Below are 14,657 nucleotides of genomic sequence, written 5' to 3'. Positions count from 1 at the left end.
TGAGATCATCAGTTAGAGAGAATTAAAGACTAACTTGCTCCAGTGAGAGCCCAGTGAAAGATCAGAGTCCCATAGATAGCAAGCAGATTCACTCAGCAGTTGTGTAACTTGCTTCAGCTCTGATTAGCAACAAATAAGTAAAAGCAAGAGACAGATGGAGCTATGAGAAATGCAAATAAAAATAAGACATAATCCCTGCTCTTATCTAATTTGGGATAAAACCTAAAGCAAAGTAGTCCAAGAAAAGGGCTAAATGAATGACAGACAATAATGCTAAAAGGCACTTAGCATTCAGATATTTAAAAAGTTCCCACCACCTGGCCAAGAAGGATGGAGCAAAATAGTCATCAAAAAAGTGAACTTCAATTGATAATACCTTCAATGCTTTACCACACTGACTGCAAGCTCAGCCTGTTTCTCTCATGCTAGAAGGCCTTTGAGTATTAACTTGGCAGTAAAATGCAGGCAGGTAGGTGGCTCACTGGGTCTGGAATCAGGAAGACCTGAGTTCAAATCCAGCCTCAGACACTTACTACCTATGTGAATGCTGAGTAAGTCATTCTTGTTTGCCTTAATCTACTGAAGAAAGAAATGCCAACCCCTCTAGTATCTTTGACAAGAAAATTCCATGGACAATATGGTCCATGGAGTCAAGAGAGTTGAACACAACTGAACATCAATGAAATATCATCTAAGATACTGCCTAGTTAAGCCCTAGACCAGAAGGATTTTTTTTGAAAATGGGCAAATAATTTTATTTCATGCATGAAAATAAGTATCAAGTACTACAAACCATTTCCATCAATTTTCTCTCAACCTCTGAAAACCATGATGCTCTCTTCTGTGAACAGCCAAAGCTAATCTCTTTTTATTTCAATGCTACAGCAAAAATATATCAAATTTGCTCTTTACCATTCAGTCTCATCACAATTCAACAGATTATGAATGTTTGGGCAGCCTCAGAAATTCTTGACATTTTATGCTTTGTTTTTATCAACTAGATTGTCTAGAAATTCTTTTGTGAGCTATGGATGTTTAGCCTAGAGAAGAATCAGGAGGCCATGTGAGCATCTTCAAATATTTAAAGGCAATCTGTATTTCTTATGGTTTGGAAAAACCAAAGCTATGGTTTTTCCAGCAGCAATGTTTGGCTGTGAGAACTAAACTATAAGAAAAGTTGAGCACTGCAGAATCAAAACTTACAAATTATGGGGCTGGAGAAGACTTTTGAAAGTCCCTTAGATAGCAAGGGCATCTAATCAGTCAGTATTTAAATTAATTCCAACTGTTCACTAGAATAGTCAAATACTGGAATATCAAATACTGAAACCAGAGTTTAAATACTTTGACCACATAGTGAGAAGACAGGTCTCATTGGAAAGACCTTGATGTCTTTGGGAAAAATTGAAGCCACCGAGAGAAGGGGAAAGCAGAGGATAAGATGGATAGATGGTGTCATGGAAGTAATTAAACATGAACCTGGACAGATTTCAAGAAATAGGGAAGGAAAGAGGTATCATGCTATGGTTGTGGGGTCATGAAGTGTAGCGAGAGGGACTGGCCAGCAGCCCTCGCACAAGAGGAAAGATAGAAGTTTATCTCTGGGGGAACCAGGATCTAAAGCCGGAGGGATGGCAAGAGAGAGACCAGACATGGAATCATAGATAAATCGAGCTCCACAGACTTAAGCTCCGGCCTTCCACTTCATAGATACATGAGACAGTGAGAAGTCCACAACATAACATCATGGGCATCAGAAATAAGCTTAGAGATCAATAGAGACAAGCCACAGTCCTTAAACCCGTGCTATCAGCACAGACTGTTATGGCTTAATGATAGGGATAAGAGGTGAAAGAATGAGCATGACCAGAGGCCTGCTCCATGAGAGAGAGAAAGATAGTAGTAAGGAAGAAAAGATGAGTGGGTAAAGCTGGGCTGGGCCTGTGGGCTCGTCTATTTATTGATTATCATATGCAAAGATACATAATACATAGTAATTAAAGACATAGGGGATTATCATTGGTAGAAAGGTAAATTGTCATAAGATAAGGGCGGATCCTTTTTCATCCTGCGGAGAACAAAGAAACCTACTTTCACACCCAAACTAGTTGGGATCAAAGTTCATTGCCTTACTGGCCATGCACAGGACAGAGAATGCGCTCTTCTCAGGCCTAACTTTATGGCTTAATTATCTGTCTTGAGTAAACATAGCTGTGGACTGCTACATGAAGAGTTGGAGAAAAGTGGTAGGGAAGTAGATTCAGGCTTAACCTGAGGAAGGACTCTCTCACAATCATTGCAGTCTTTATGTGTAGAATTGACTATGTCAAGGAGTAGAGAGTTCCCTGTCACTAGAATATGTTTCAGATTGAAGCTAGATAACTACTGACCTCTAAGGTTGTTGTAGGACAGCTAGGTGGTACAATGAATAGAGTGCCAGATCTAGAATTAGGAAGACTGATCTTCCTAAGTTCAAATCTGATCTGAGATACTTGCCAGCTTTGTGACCCTGGACAAGTCACTGCAACCTGTTTGTTTCAGTTTCTCATCTCTAAAATGAACTGGAGAAGGAAATGACAAATCACTCTGGTGTCTGTGCAAAGAAAACCCCAAAATGGGGTCATGACAAGTTAGGCATGACTGAAATGACTAAAAAGAAGACTGTTTTCTCTAGGGGACTATGTTTGCCAAGATTCTCTCAAAACTGTATTTGTGACCCTTTCCACAAATAAAAGATAACGCCTTACATACCTACCATATGCAGAGTATTGCTTTAGGAATGAATGTACTTCTGTGCAAGGATTAAATAAAACATGAGAACATTGTACTAGTAACTAGGAAAAATAAACATTAAAGGAAGGTCCCTAATCCTCAAAGAATCTAACCATCCAGATCTTAGAAGACACAAAAATCCAAGTAGAGTTTTAGTTTTATGGAGTAGAAAACTGAATCAGATCTGAATCAGAGTAAAATGATAAAAGGTCAGACTTACATATGTTAAGTGTAGCTTATCCCCTCCCTTCCACAAACATGTAGCCTCTCAAAGTTACCCCAAATTCAAGGCATACTTTGATTCAACATCTGTTCTTAACCACAGCCCCAATCAATGTTTCTCCTTTATCCAACTAAGCAGAAAATGGTTTGAAACAAAAAGCAGTGAAGTAGACATCTCAATAAATAACAGAAAATCTAATGAATACATAATGGCACATTTCTACACTGATTCAAATACCATCACTGGAAGAGGAATATTCATGGACAATATTCACAGGCAGAACAACTCAAATTCCTAGGGATTCCTCTCATTCTATACTACCACTTGCTCTTTTTATTTCTTTTTTTTTTACATGGTATATGTAGATTACCAATATAATTATTTTAAAATACAAATGGTATGCACTTTAAATTCTGTACACATTTTTTCAATATATGATTCCCCCATTCATTCCCAAAAAAGTCAATAGCAGTCCTGTCCCACTAAGGTAATGTATTAAGCTAATTTTTTTAGTAGCAAGATAATACAGACTATTTTCGCTATTCCTCTTTGGCAGTTTGGTTCTTGCTTCTTTTAATTTCAGAGTAATGTAACACACACACACACACATACAATTTAAATAAATATGATGCATCACAGCAGAAATATCCCTTTTTCCTCATGTTTTGCCTTTTTCTGATAAAAATATTGATCTGTGCCTCCCAATACTGCCCTCCCCACATGCAAATTTAATTAAAATTGATTGATTAAATTTTCAATAAATGGCTGCATAGAATAGCAAAAAATATCCCAACACAAACTATATTAAAAATATAGATTTCTCTGCATTTTAACTTCAACATGTTTCAGTCAACAGATGAGTAGCATTTTTCATCTTCATGTTTGGACTTCTATAAAACAATATATATTTATTAAGCAATACTATGTACCAAGCACTGTGCTAAGAACTGGGGATACAAAAAAGAGACAAAATACAATCCCTTCCCTCAAGAAGCTTACAATCTAATGGGGGAGACAATGAGTAAACAAATATATACAAAAGAAGCTATATGCAAGATAAATGGGAAATAATTAAAAGAGAGAAGGCAATGGAATTAAGAGGAAGGCTTCCTATAGAAGGTGGGATTTTAGAGATCAGTAGTCAAAGTGGAGGAGGAAGATTGTTCCAAGCATGCAGGACAGCCAGAGAAAATGCCTGCAGCTGAGAGATGAGTTTTATTTGTGGAACAACCAGGCTAGTGTCACTGGACTGAAGAGTACATGATGAGGAATAAGGTTTAAGGAGTCTGGAATGGTAGGAGAGTAGGTATTTCTCTTGGAAACAACAGGAAGCCACCAGGATCAAACCTGTGCTTTAGGAAAATCATTTTAATGGCTGAATGAAAGATGGGCTGGAATGGAGAGAAACTTAAGGCATGCCAATCCACTAGTCTGCAATAGTCTGAGAGAGAGGTGATGAGGGTTTGCACTACAGTGGTGGCAGTGAATAGACCTTGACAGAAGTTTGGACATAGTGGGGAGGAAAATAGTGAAGAATCCGTGATTATTCCTAAATTGTAAGCCTAAGAAACTTGTGGTACATCATTGAATTGATCAAAGTTCCAAAATTTTCCAAGTTTTTTTTTTCTCTATAGTGTCATTATTGTAGTTCTGTGGACTTCATTCTGCATCACTTGAGAAAGATTTTCCAGTTTCCTCTGAAACTATCCATTTTGTAATTTCTCATGACATAGTACCCTATTATATCCATATACCAAAATCTGTTTAACCACTCCCCAATAGGATAGTCACATTATTTCTGAATTTGACTGCTACAAAAAGAGCTGCTATGAATATTGTTATGTATATAGAATTTTACCTCATTCCTAAATTTCTTTGAATAGTAGTAAGATTTTAGGTGGACCAAAGGGTATGCATATTCTAGTAAGTCTGGGGCCACAATTCTAAATTGCTTCTGAGAGTGACTGGACCAATTCACAGTTCTACCAATGCTGCACTAATGTACCTGTTTGCCACAAACATCTAACATTTGTCATCTTCTTCTTTTGTCATCATTACCAATCTTATGAGTGTAAGGTGGATTCTCAAAGTCCAGGGAATCACAATCATCAGTCATGACTGAACAATTGAACAAGGCTAGCAACAGGGGCTAAAATGTGCAGGGCTTTGATAACAACTGCATTGGTACAATCAAAATTATCCTTTTCTTTTCAAAATGGAAACATACACTATGTTTAATTTAAGGTAAGCATATTTACAAAGCAGCCAAAAGCAATATAATTCAGAATATACTGATAATGCAGTCATGACAGGAAACATTAACTAACTATATGGAGCTATAAAATTACCAGCTTGCCTGATCCTAATGTTGTTGCAAACTATTTTTAGTATCTATTGTAAAGGATTTATTCATAATCAATAAAAGCTTTTTTATCTTATTTTAGACCATTTTTATTTACTTTCAAAATACACTTGATTTCCATTATAGTTCACTATACTTTTACTTATTTAAATATCCCACAAATCAAATCCTGTTGCCAGAAACATAACTCTATACAGAAAAAACCTGATATAACTCCAGTAGGATGTTAAGTATGTCCCCCAATATCAGAACTCTGAAAGCATATTATATGAGGTATGATCATAAAACAATGAATTAAATGTACAAGCTTATTAAATGTACAGTTGAATATACATCCATCCACTTCTTTTATATTCATATTTTACACCAAGGAAGAAAGACAAAGGCAGAGAGAAATAAGCAGAGATAAAAACTGAGGCAGAGAAACAGAGAGAAAATAAATAATCTTTCACCATTAAGGTAAATATTTGTATAGAGGTAAATTTGTGTAAATTGACCCATTAAAGAAGTCACTATCATTTTCGGAAATACTGTCTATGATGTAATAGGCCAGCTAAATTCCTGGAAAAATGTCCATTCATTATAGCACAGCTATCTAGTGAAAACATGTACTAATGATTTGATGTTATCCCTCAGAATATTTTAAATTAGACCTACATTTCCTGATCTAAACATAGACAAATCCCCTACCTTTAAATAGAGACAAATCAATAAAATAAAATAAAATTAATTTCAGTCAAGCCTTCTAAAATGTTCTCATAAACAACTTTTCACAAAACCAAATTATTAGCTAGAACTGAAGTAAAAAGATATGCATATTACTACCAATTGCATCAGGTTTATCCAGGATTTCCAATTAGGACAACAAATGTGGCAGTGAGCCTGCTTAAGATAGTAGGTACTCCCTAAACCCATCTCCTCATAATTACATGAAGCACCAATACTTAGGGAGGAACCGATGTAAAGATTAAAATTTAGGGAATATGGGAGACTGAGGAGACTGAAGCAGGTAGAAATTAGTTTCTCTCTGCAAGAAGTATTATATTTTTTAGAGGTTTATTAAAGGTTAAAGATTAAAGAATATACAAGTAAGAAACATGTGCCTAGGCCAGAGGCCTAGACAAAATAACCTCACATCACGCAAGAGACGTGCCTGCTCCAAAACGGAAGTCCAAAAAGAGCCAAGAGAGCTCTCAAAAGCCTTTGAATCAGCTTAAATACCTTCTCAATCTCAGCCCGGGTGAGATTACAAGGCATTCTGGGGAAGTGGAGCAAAGGCTCGTGGGGATTGTAGTCCTGTATTCGAGTCTATTTTTTACACCGAGGTGGCACTAATTCTATCTTCTTAGGATTTGAGCGCTTCAATCAAAATGTTTTTGTTTAGTAGTTTTCAGTCCTGTCTGACTCTTTGTGGCCTTATTTGGGCTTTTTTTTGGTAGACAGTGGAGAGGTTTGTAATTCCTTTTCTTGCTCATTTGACAAATGAGAAAACTGAGACAAATAGGTTTATTTGCCTAGCTAGGGTCACAAAGCTAGGAAATATCTGAGGCCAGATATGAACTTAAACTGGGTACTCTAGCCACTATACTACCTAGCTGCCCCAACTGCCACATACTCTGTTTGGTTTTTAAAAAATATGTTTGTTGGTTACACTAAAATTCCCAGGTATCTTACACTCTCTCTCCCCTCCCAACACTATAGAAGGCATTACCTGAGCAAAAAAAAAAAAGTGTATATAAATTATGTCTTTCATGTTTTTATTTATCAGTTCTTTCTCTAGAGACAGACATTCACAGATTATTCTTCAAATATTAATTCTGTAGCTATATATAATCTTCTCTTGGTTCTATTCATTTTATGCCAAATTTGAATTTGGATCTTCTTGACTTTAAGTCCAGCACTCTATCTAGTTTATTCATTCAATCAAAATACCTTTGCCCTCATATGGAGCCAATTCCAATGAGAATAAGGTCCCTACCTCTTCCATTTTCCTCTCCACTATAAAATCTCCTTTGCACTTCTGTTATGTTAGATCATTTATTCCATTATTCCACATTCCCTGCCCGCTTCTCCCAGTGCATACCTCTTTCTCACCCCTTAATTTTATTTTTTAATTATCATCCCATTAACTCAGATCTGTGCCCTCTTTCTATGTCTACTCTTAACTGCCCTGATAATGATAAACTTCTTAGGAGTTATAGGTATTATCTTCCCATGTAGAGGGATGTAAACACTTTAACCTTATTGAAACCCTTATGATTTCTCTACCCTGTTTAACTTTTTATGCTTATTCTTGAGTCTTGTATTTAAGAGTAAAATTTTCTCTTCAGCTCTGGTCTTTTCATCACAAAGGCATGAAAGTCCTCAATTTCATTGAATTTTTTCTTCAGAAAGATTATAATCAGTTTTGCTGGACACATAAGTTTTGGTTGTAATCCTGGCTTCTTTCCCCTTCAGAAAATCATATTCCAATCCCTCCAATTCTTCAATGTAGAAGCTGCTAAATCTTGTGTTATTCTGACAGAAATTCCATGGCATTTGAATTATTTCTTTTTGGCTGCTTGCAGTATTTTTCTCCTTGACCTGGGAGCTCTGGAATTTTACTATAATATTCCTGGGAGTTTTCGTTTTAGAATCTTTCAGGAGATGGTCAGTGGATTCTTTTAATTTCCCTTTTACCCTCTGATTCTAGGATATCAGGACAGTTTCCATGATAATTTCATGAAAGGAGATGTCTAGGCTCTATTTTTTTCATCATGGCTTTCAGGTAGTCCAATATGCTTATCTCTCCTGGATCTATTTTCCAGGCCAGTTGTTTTTACACTGCAATATTTCACATTTTCTTCTACTTTTTAAAATATTTCTTCTGATTTTGTTTCTTCATGTCTCATGGAGTCATTAACTTCCATTTGCCCAAGTCTAATTTTTTTGAACCTCCCCTTCCACCCTAGAATTAATTCTATATATTGGTTTCAAGGCAGAAGAGGAGTAAGGGCTAGGCAATGGGGGTTAAGTGACTTTCCCAGGGTCACACAGCCAGGAAGTGTCTGAAGTCAGATTTGAACCTAGGATCTCCTGCCACTAGACTTGGCTCTCAATCAACTAAGCTACCCTGCTGCCCTACTCCTGCAAGTCTAATTTTTAAGACATTATTTTCTTCAATTAGTTTTATTCCTCTTTTTCCAAGTGGCCAGTTCTGTTTTGTTTTGTTTTTTTAAATTCTTCTCTTCAGTGGATTTTTGTGTCTTTTTTGCTATTTGGCTTATTCTATTCTTTTAAGATGTTTGGCTTCTTCAGTAATTTTTCATGCTTCCTTTACCAAATTGTTGGCTCTTTTTTTCCCATGATTTTCTTGCATAATTCTCATTTCTTTTCCCAATTTTTCTTCTATCTCTTTTATTTGATTTTTATAATGCTTTTTGAGCTTTCCCAGAAATTGGTTTTGGACCTGAGACCAGTTCACAGTTCACCTTGACTTTATTACCTTCTTCTGAGTTTGTGTTTTGATTTTCCCTGTCTCCATAATAATGTTTTATAATAAGTTTTTTGTTGTTTTCTTATTTTCCCAGACTGTTCCTTGACTTTTAACTTTTAAAAAGCTGTTAAAATTGGGTTGTGTTCCTGCAGTGAAGGGGGCATTGTCCCAAGCTTCAGGTTTTTTTAAAGCAGCTGCTTTCAGAGCTAATTCTGAGAGTCCATAACTTTTTCCATTCATCCAAAGTAGTATGATCTAAAGAAAGGTATATTTACTACTTTCCTGCCCTGTGCTCTGGTTTGTGAAGATCATAAGCTTCCCTGTAACTGTGACTAGGGTTCCAGATCCCCTGTAGCTGTAAAAGCATATATGTTAGTATTCCTTCTTGCCCTGGAACTGTGACCCAGAACTATGACCTAGATCTGTCTGTGGGCAATGCAACAATCACTACACTTTAGTATCAGCAAAATATTCACTGCCTGATCAGTTGTCTTACCCCCTTACCATCTGTGGGCTGAGAGCTTTAGAAACGTTGCTGCTAATTCCAATCCTTCATTTCTGAAGAGAACCAATGACTTAAACATGAATTGAATTTAAATGAGATAGCTACACAATGTTGTCAGTCTCTCTTTGTCTTCTAAAATCATCAAAGTTCCGTGGCAAGACAAAAATCAGGACCACTGGTGATGGAAGGTATTGAATGCAATAGATGTCTTCTCAAGCTCTAAGGGCTCCACAGCACCTGCTTTAGCCACCTTCATGGCCAATGGAACAAATTGTTCTCCTCTGCCCATTCAGCCAAGGGAATTCTTCACATGCTTTGGGTAAACATCCCTCCTAATTCACTGTCAGGTTTGAGGCTTGCCAGTTACCCCCAACCTGGTTTAGCCTGTCTGCAAAGACAGTCTTACACTTGGAGCCACAAGTGAGAGTTGGTTGAGAGGTGGACACCAAAGGAGCAGCTCTGAAGAGGGCTCAACAGGCCCTCCCACCAGTCCTCCATGTCCACCTCATACACCCAAGTTATTTATTAAATTGCCAGGAATTGTGCTAAGGGTTGGGGGCACAAAAAAAAGTCAAAAAAGTGATCCCCACTCTTAAGTAGCTCATTGTCTAATGGCAGAGATAATAGACAAACAACTATGTACAGATGATATCTACAGGATAAATTGGAAGTAATCAGCTGAGGAAACTCTAGTAATAAGGGCCTTGAGCATTCCAAGTATGAGGACAGCCAGTGATTGTGAGACTGTCTCACAGAGACAGTGAGAATGTGATTGATAGAGTGTCCTAATTAAAAAATAGCAAGGAGGCCAGTGTAATTTAATTACAGCATATGTAAAAGAGAAAATGGTTAAGAAGACTGGAAAGATAAGAAGCAACTAAGTTATGATGGACTTTAAAAGCCAGAGAATTTTATATTTAACCCTGGAATTAATAGAGAATCATAGGAATTTACTGAGATGGTAGAGAGGTCAGGGGATATGTGACATGGCCAGACCTGCACTTCAGGAAAATCATTTTGTTAGCTAAGGAGAGAATGGAGACTAAAGAATGAGAGATGACTCAGGGAGACCAACTAGAAGGCTATTGCAATCATTCAGGCATGATGACCTGATATAATGACTGAACTAAGTTCAGTGTCAATGTCAAAAGAGAGAAGGTTTGTTTTTTCATTTTCAAAATGAAAGAAATGAAGGTAGAAACACAGGACGTAACGATTATGAGAAGCTGAATGGGAATGAGGAGTGAAGGATAATATCTAAATTTTGAACCCAGTGCCTGAGGATTTGGTTGCACAGTGGATAAGAGAAGTTGGGAGGAGGGAGGGCTTGAGGAGAAAAGAAAATGAGTTTGGTTTTGAGCATGACATCCAATAGGCAGTTGGAGATTCAAGACTACCTGTCAGGAGAGACCTTAGGACTTGATACGTAGATCTGAGAATCACTGGCAAAGGGCTAATGGGGGCTAATGATATCACTAATTTTAGGCAGGAGTTCTATAGATACAGAGAAGTCACTCCCAGCTAGCTACTAGTGCCCTTGAACTCAAATTATTTTTTTTTAATGTAAAATTTCTGGAAATTGTCTCTCCATTAAAGATCATTTTTCTATTTTAAGATAGGCAATTCCCAACTCATCCTGTTGGTCTCCATTGGCCTGAACGCATCTAACCAGCATTCACTTCTGAGCTACCCTCCCTACAAACTTCCTGAGCTGTCAGGGTCTGGATTCCCAGTTTTAACTCTCATGGATAAATTTAGAATGAGAAGGCCTAGGTTCAAATCTTGGCTCTAGTATTTACTACCTAAAAGTAACTTTACATTTCTCAGCCTTGATTTCCTCATCTACAAAATGAAAGAATTAGACTAGAAGAGGTCTAAGCTACCTTCTAGCTCTTTATAAATTTATGGTTCTATGATTCTTCTCAATTAAATAGAGGAGTTAGGAAGAACTGGGGAGAAGGAGACCCCCCCCCCCCCCAGTGAGGTACTGAAATAAAACTTAACCCAGAGGGCAAGGTCTTTATCTTTCCTCAGCCAAGCCACATTCCTGCCTTTATTATGTATATGCAGCCAGCAAAGGCTTTCTACTACTTGGTTCCCTAACTTGGGAATTTAACCCTTTGTCTGCCCTTCCAAGGAGTCTTCTGATTGATGCTCTTAACATCTTTGGGAATTTTAAAGAAATTCCTGTTTCAGCCAGAGACAAAAAGAGGGGGAAGGGAAATTAGCCAGAGAAATAATTTTGTTCCCTTTCTTTCAAAATAAGGAGGGGTAAATATATAAGGCAGAGAAAATGAAACTTGTTCAATACATAGATTTCCCTAATTTAGGAATTTTTCTGGTGTTTGTTTTTTCCTCTTGTCAGCTACCTGCTTGTTCCTAAACCCTGACATGTTCATTATTTAATTTGAACTTGTTGCTGTATGGCTATGTAAGTCCGGTGATATCTAAATTAACAGTTTCTCTGGGAACAACTCCTTTACTAGAAGCACAAATATCCAGCAACAGGGAATGCTTAAATGAGTGGTCTGCTATATCCAGGTTTTTGAGATCTTCATAAATCACATAAAGTGGAGTGGCAAGCATTCCTGGCCTCAAGCATAACAAAAATACCTCAAATCACTTTCTATTTGTCTCAGCCCAGTTGAAGGTAAACAGGACTGACCCTGAGCAAGTATGAGAAGTTGATCTTTGTCTCCAGTCTCTTCTTTATGTCTTCTTTTGCAGCTCTATAGGGGACCTTCACTCTGATTGAGGAGCCAGCTTTCTATATTTTTACCTTGTTACCTCAGATGCTACATGAATATAATGAAATTTATTGAATTATGACCTTGTAATTAGATTAATCATATTTAGGCTGCTCCTGGGGATTTTAAAATCATCCAAAAATGTTGCCATGAAAGTTTTGAACAAATAAAATTATTTTCTTCTTTGTTTTTGATAATCATCATTGGACATAATTATTTTCTCACTTTTGTAACCTTCAGGTATTAAAAAAAAAAATCCAACTTAACTGGAAGCAGCCCTCTAGTTTCTGGTCAACAATTAGCCAGGAGCCTCAAATACCTCTTAGAATAGATGTTTCCTTGAATAACAATAGTAAGAAGAGCAGTATCGAAGCATCCCCCCCAAACGTGAGGAACATGATCTCCTAAAGATACACACGGTAAGGAGAGTAGGCACAAAATCACAACACAGTGGGAGTGAAGCACACGCATACACACACATATGAAGAGTTCTTGTGAAGCTCTACAGGACAGTGACAGTCAAGTTTCTTCCTAACTCCAATGAGCTGGTTCCCCACATAGTACAATTCCTCAAATGGATGTGTCTTCCCTGGACTTACTCTTTACAGGGTAGAGTATCTGTACTGGCCAGGCTTTATCTAATGAGAAGCTCACCTGTTGGGCTTGGAGGCTCAGGGGCCAAGGAATCTTTCCTTACTTCCCTGGGTTTATTCTTTGATGTTGCCAGCTCCCTTAACCTCAGTGTGCACTTTTAGCTGGAGTACTACTGTGCCCTTTAGAAAAAGCAGAGAATTTAAGCTGCAATTTGGCAGAAGACTCTTCAGATATACTCCTTAAAACCTCTTAGCAATGAAAGAATTGAACCTGTAACTCTTCTCAAGATAACCAAAGCAGATTCTACTATCATCCACACCCCCAGGCCAGGACCTGAGTAGGACAGACAGGAGAGGCCTGGAAAGAAACACTAGGAGTGACTTGATAAGTTGATCTTGGGTTACTTTTTTTTGCTAAAAATAACCTAATAGTGGATTCTCTTGTTTATCAATTCCTCACATTACTGGGTTTTCTGCATATTGTGGTTCTTTATTATTTGGTATAGAAAATCAACTGCCCTTTGGAAACCATTCAGTTCCCCTTCAGAATTCTGGATACAGGCCAATTGCTTTTTATAATAAATGTTTTATCTCCTTTTCCAATTTTTATCTTTTGGCATTGCTATAATGTTTATTGACTCTCTTTTTTTTGTTTTGTTTTGGTTTTTAGTTCTGTGTCTGCCATTCTTTCTTTTGTCAAAGTATCCGTTTCCTTAGTTAGATTTTTTAAATTGGATTTTTATTGACATCTTTTCTTTTTCCATCATCATCATTTCTCCTTGTACCCTTTCTCCTACTTCCTCTCAGAGAGCCATCATTTATGCCATTTACAATGAAAGATTTATTCCTATATACTTCGGTTTCCTCAGCTATAAAATGAGGTAGGCTGGACAAATTGGGTTCTTAAGTCCCTTCTGATTCTAAATCTATGATCCTATGATACTTTCTCCTTCCCTTCCCTGCCCCAAGAATAGCTGATACATGTTTTTTTTTTTTTTGGTTATCCAGCATACTTGATGATATTCCATGATCCCCTAAATGATATTTTTTAACTCCATGATATCCATATCAATTGTTCTAGAAAACAACCCTGTCCTTTTTTAGGATATTTCTGTCTCTAATGGTGAAGGTCCAGATTGGAGTCAAAAGTTATGGGTTTGGAGACTTCCGGTCAATATAGAGGCTTAGAAGCAGCAAAAGTTCAGACCTCTGAAAACTCTTCCTTACTGATCACAAACTGAATGCTCCTAGGGGACTGAAATTCAAACTTAACAACAGCACAGAGGCGGGGAACCCTCCTTCTGGACTCAAATAAAAAGGTACGCCCCCCAAAAGCCAGAATCCTAGATCACTTGGGCCTAAGGGGAAGGCAGAAGGAAGGTCCCAGGACCTCTCCCTCCCAACCCAGAGCGCTGAGCCCGCAGCAGCAGCAGTAACCTCAGGGCCTACAAAGGTGTTGTTTTGAAGGGCGTACCTTCCGAAAGTAACCTGGGCCAGTCTCAGGGGGTCCAATACAGATGGCAGGGAAGCATCCTGAGAGAGAAGGGGGGAGCCTGTAGCCCCCTGGCTGGGTCCTTCTATCAGAGTCTCACTGGAGGTTTTTGACTCGGGGCACATGTAGACCAAACCAGCTTAACCTAATCCCATCAGGGGTCCTCAGAGCTCAGGGAGGCCAAGATCCCTCCCCCCTCAGAGTGCAGGGCCTTCTGAAACGACAGGAACCTCAGGGCTGGCAAAAATATTCGGAAGGGCGTACCTTGAATGCAACCTGGGCAAGTCTCGGGGTGTCCAATACAGACAGCAGGGCATCAGCCTAATAGAGATGGGGGGAGCCTGTAGCCCCCTGGATGGGTCCTTCCATCGGAGTCTCACTGGAGATTTTTGCATCAGGACACATCCAGACCAACCCAGCTGAACCTAATCCCATCAGGAGCCCTCAGAGATCAAGGAGGCCAGGATCCCTCCCCCCCCATAGAGTGC

This window comes from Monodelphis domestica, chromosome 3 (assembly GCF_027887165.1).
Source record: "Monodelphis domestica isolate mMonDom1 chromosome 3, mMonDom1.pri, whole genome shotgun sequence".
Lineage (NCBI taxonomy): Eukaryota > Metazoa > Chordata > Mammalia > Didelphimorphia > Didelphidae > Monodelphis > Monodelphis domestica.
Note: the sequence above shows the minus strand (reverse complement) of the source record.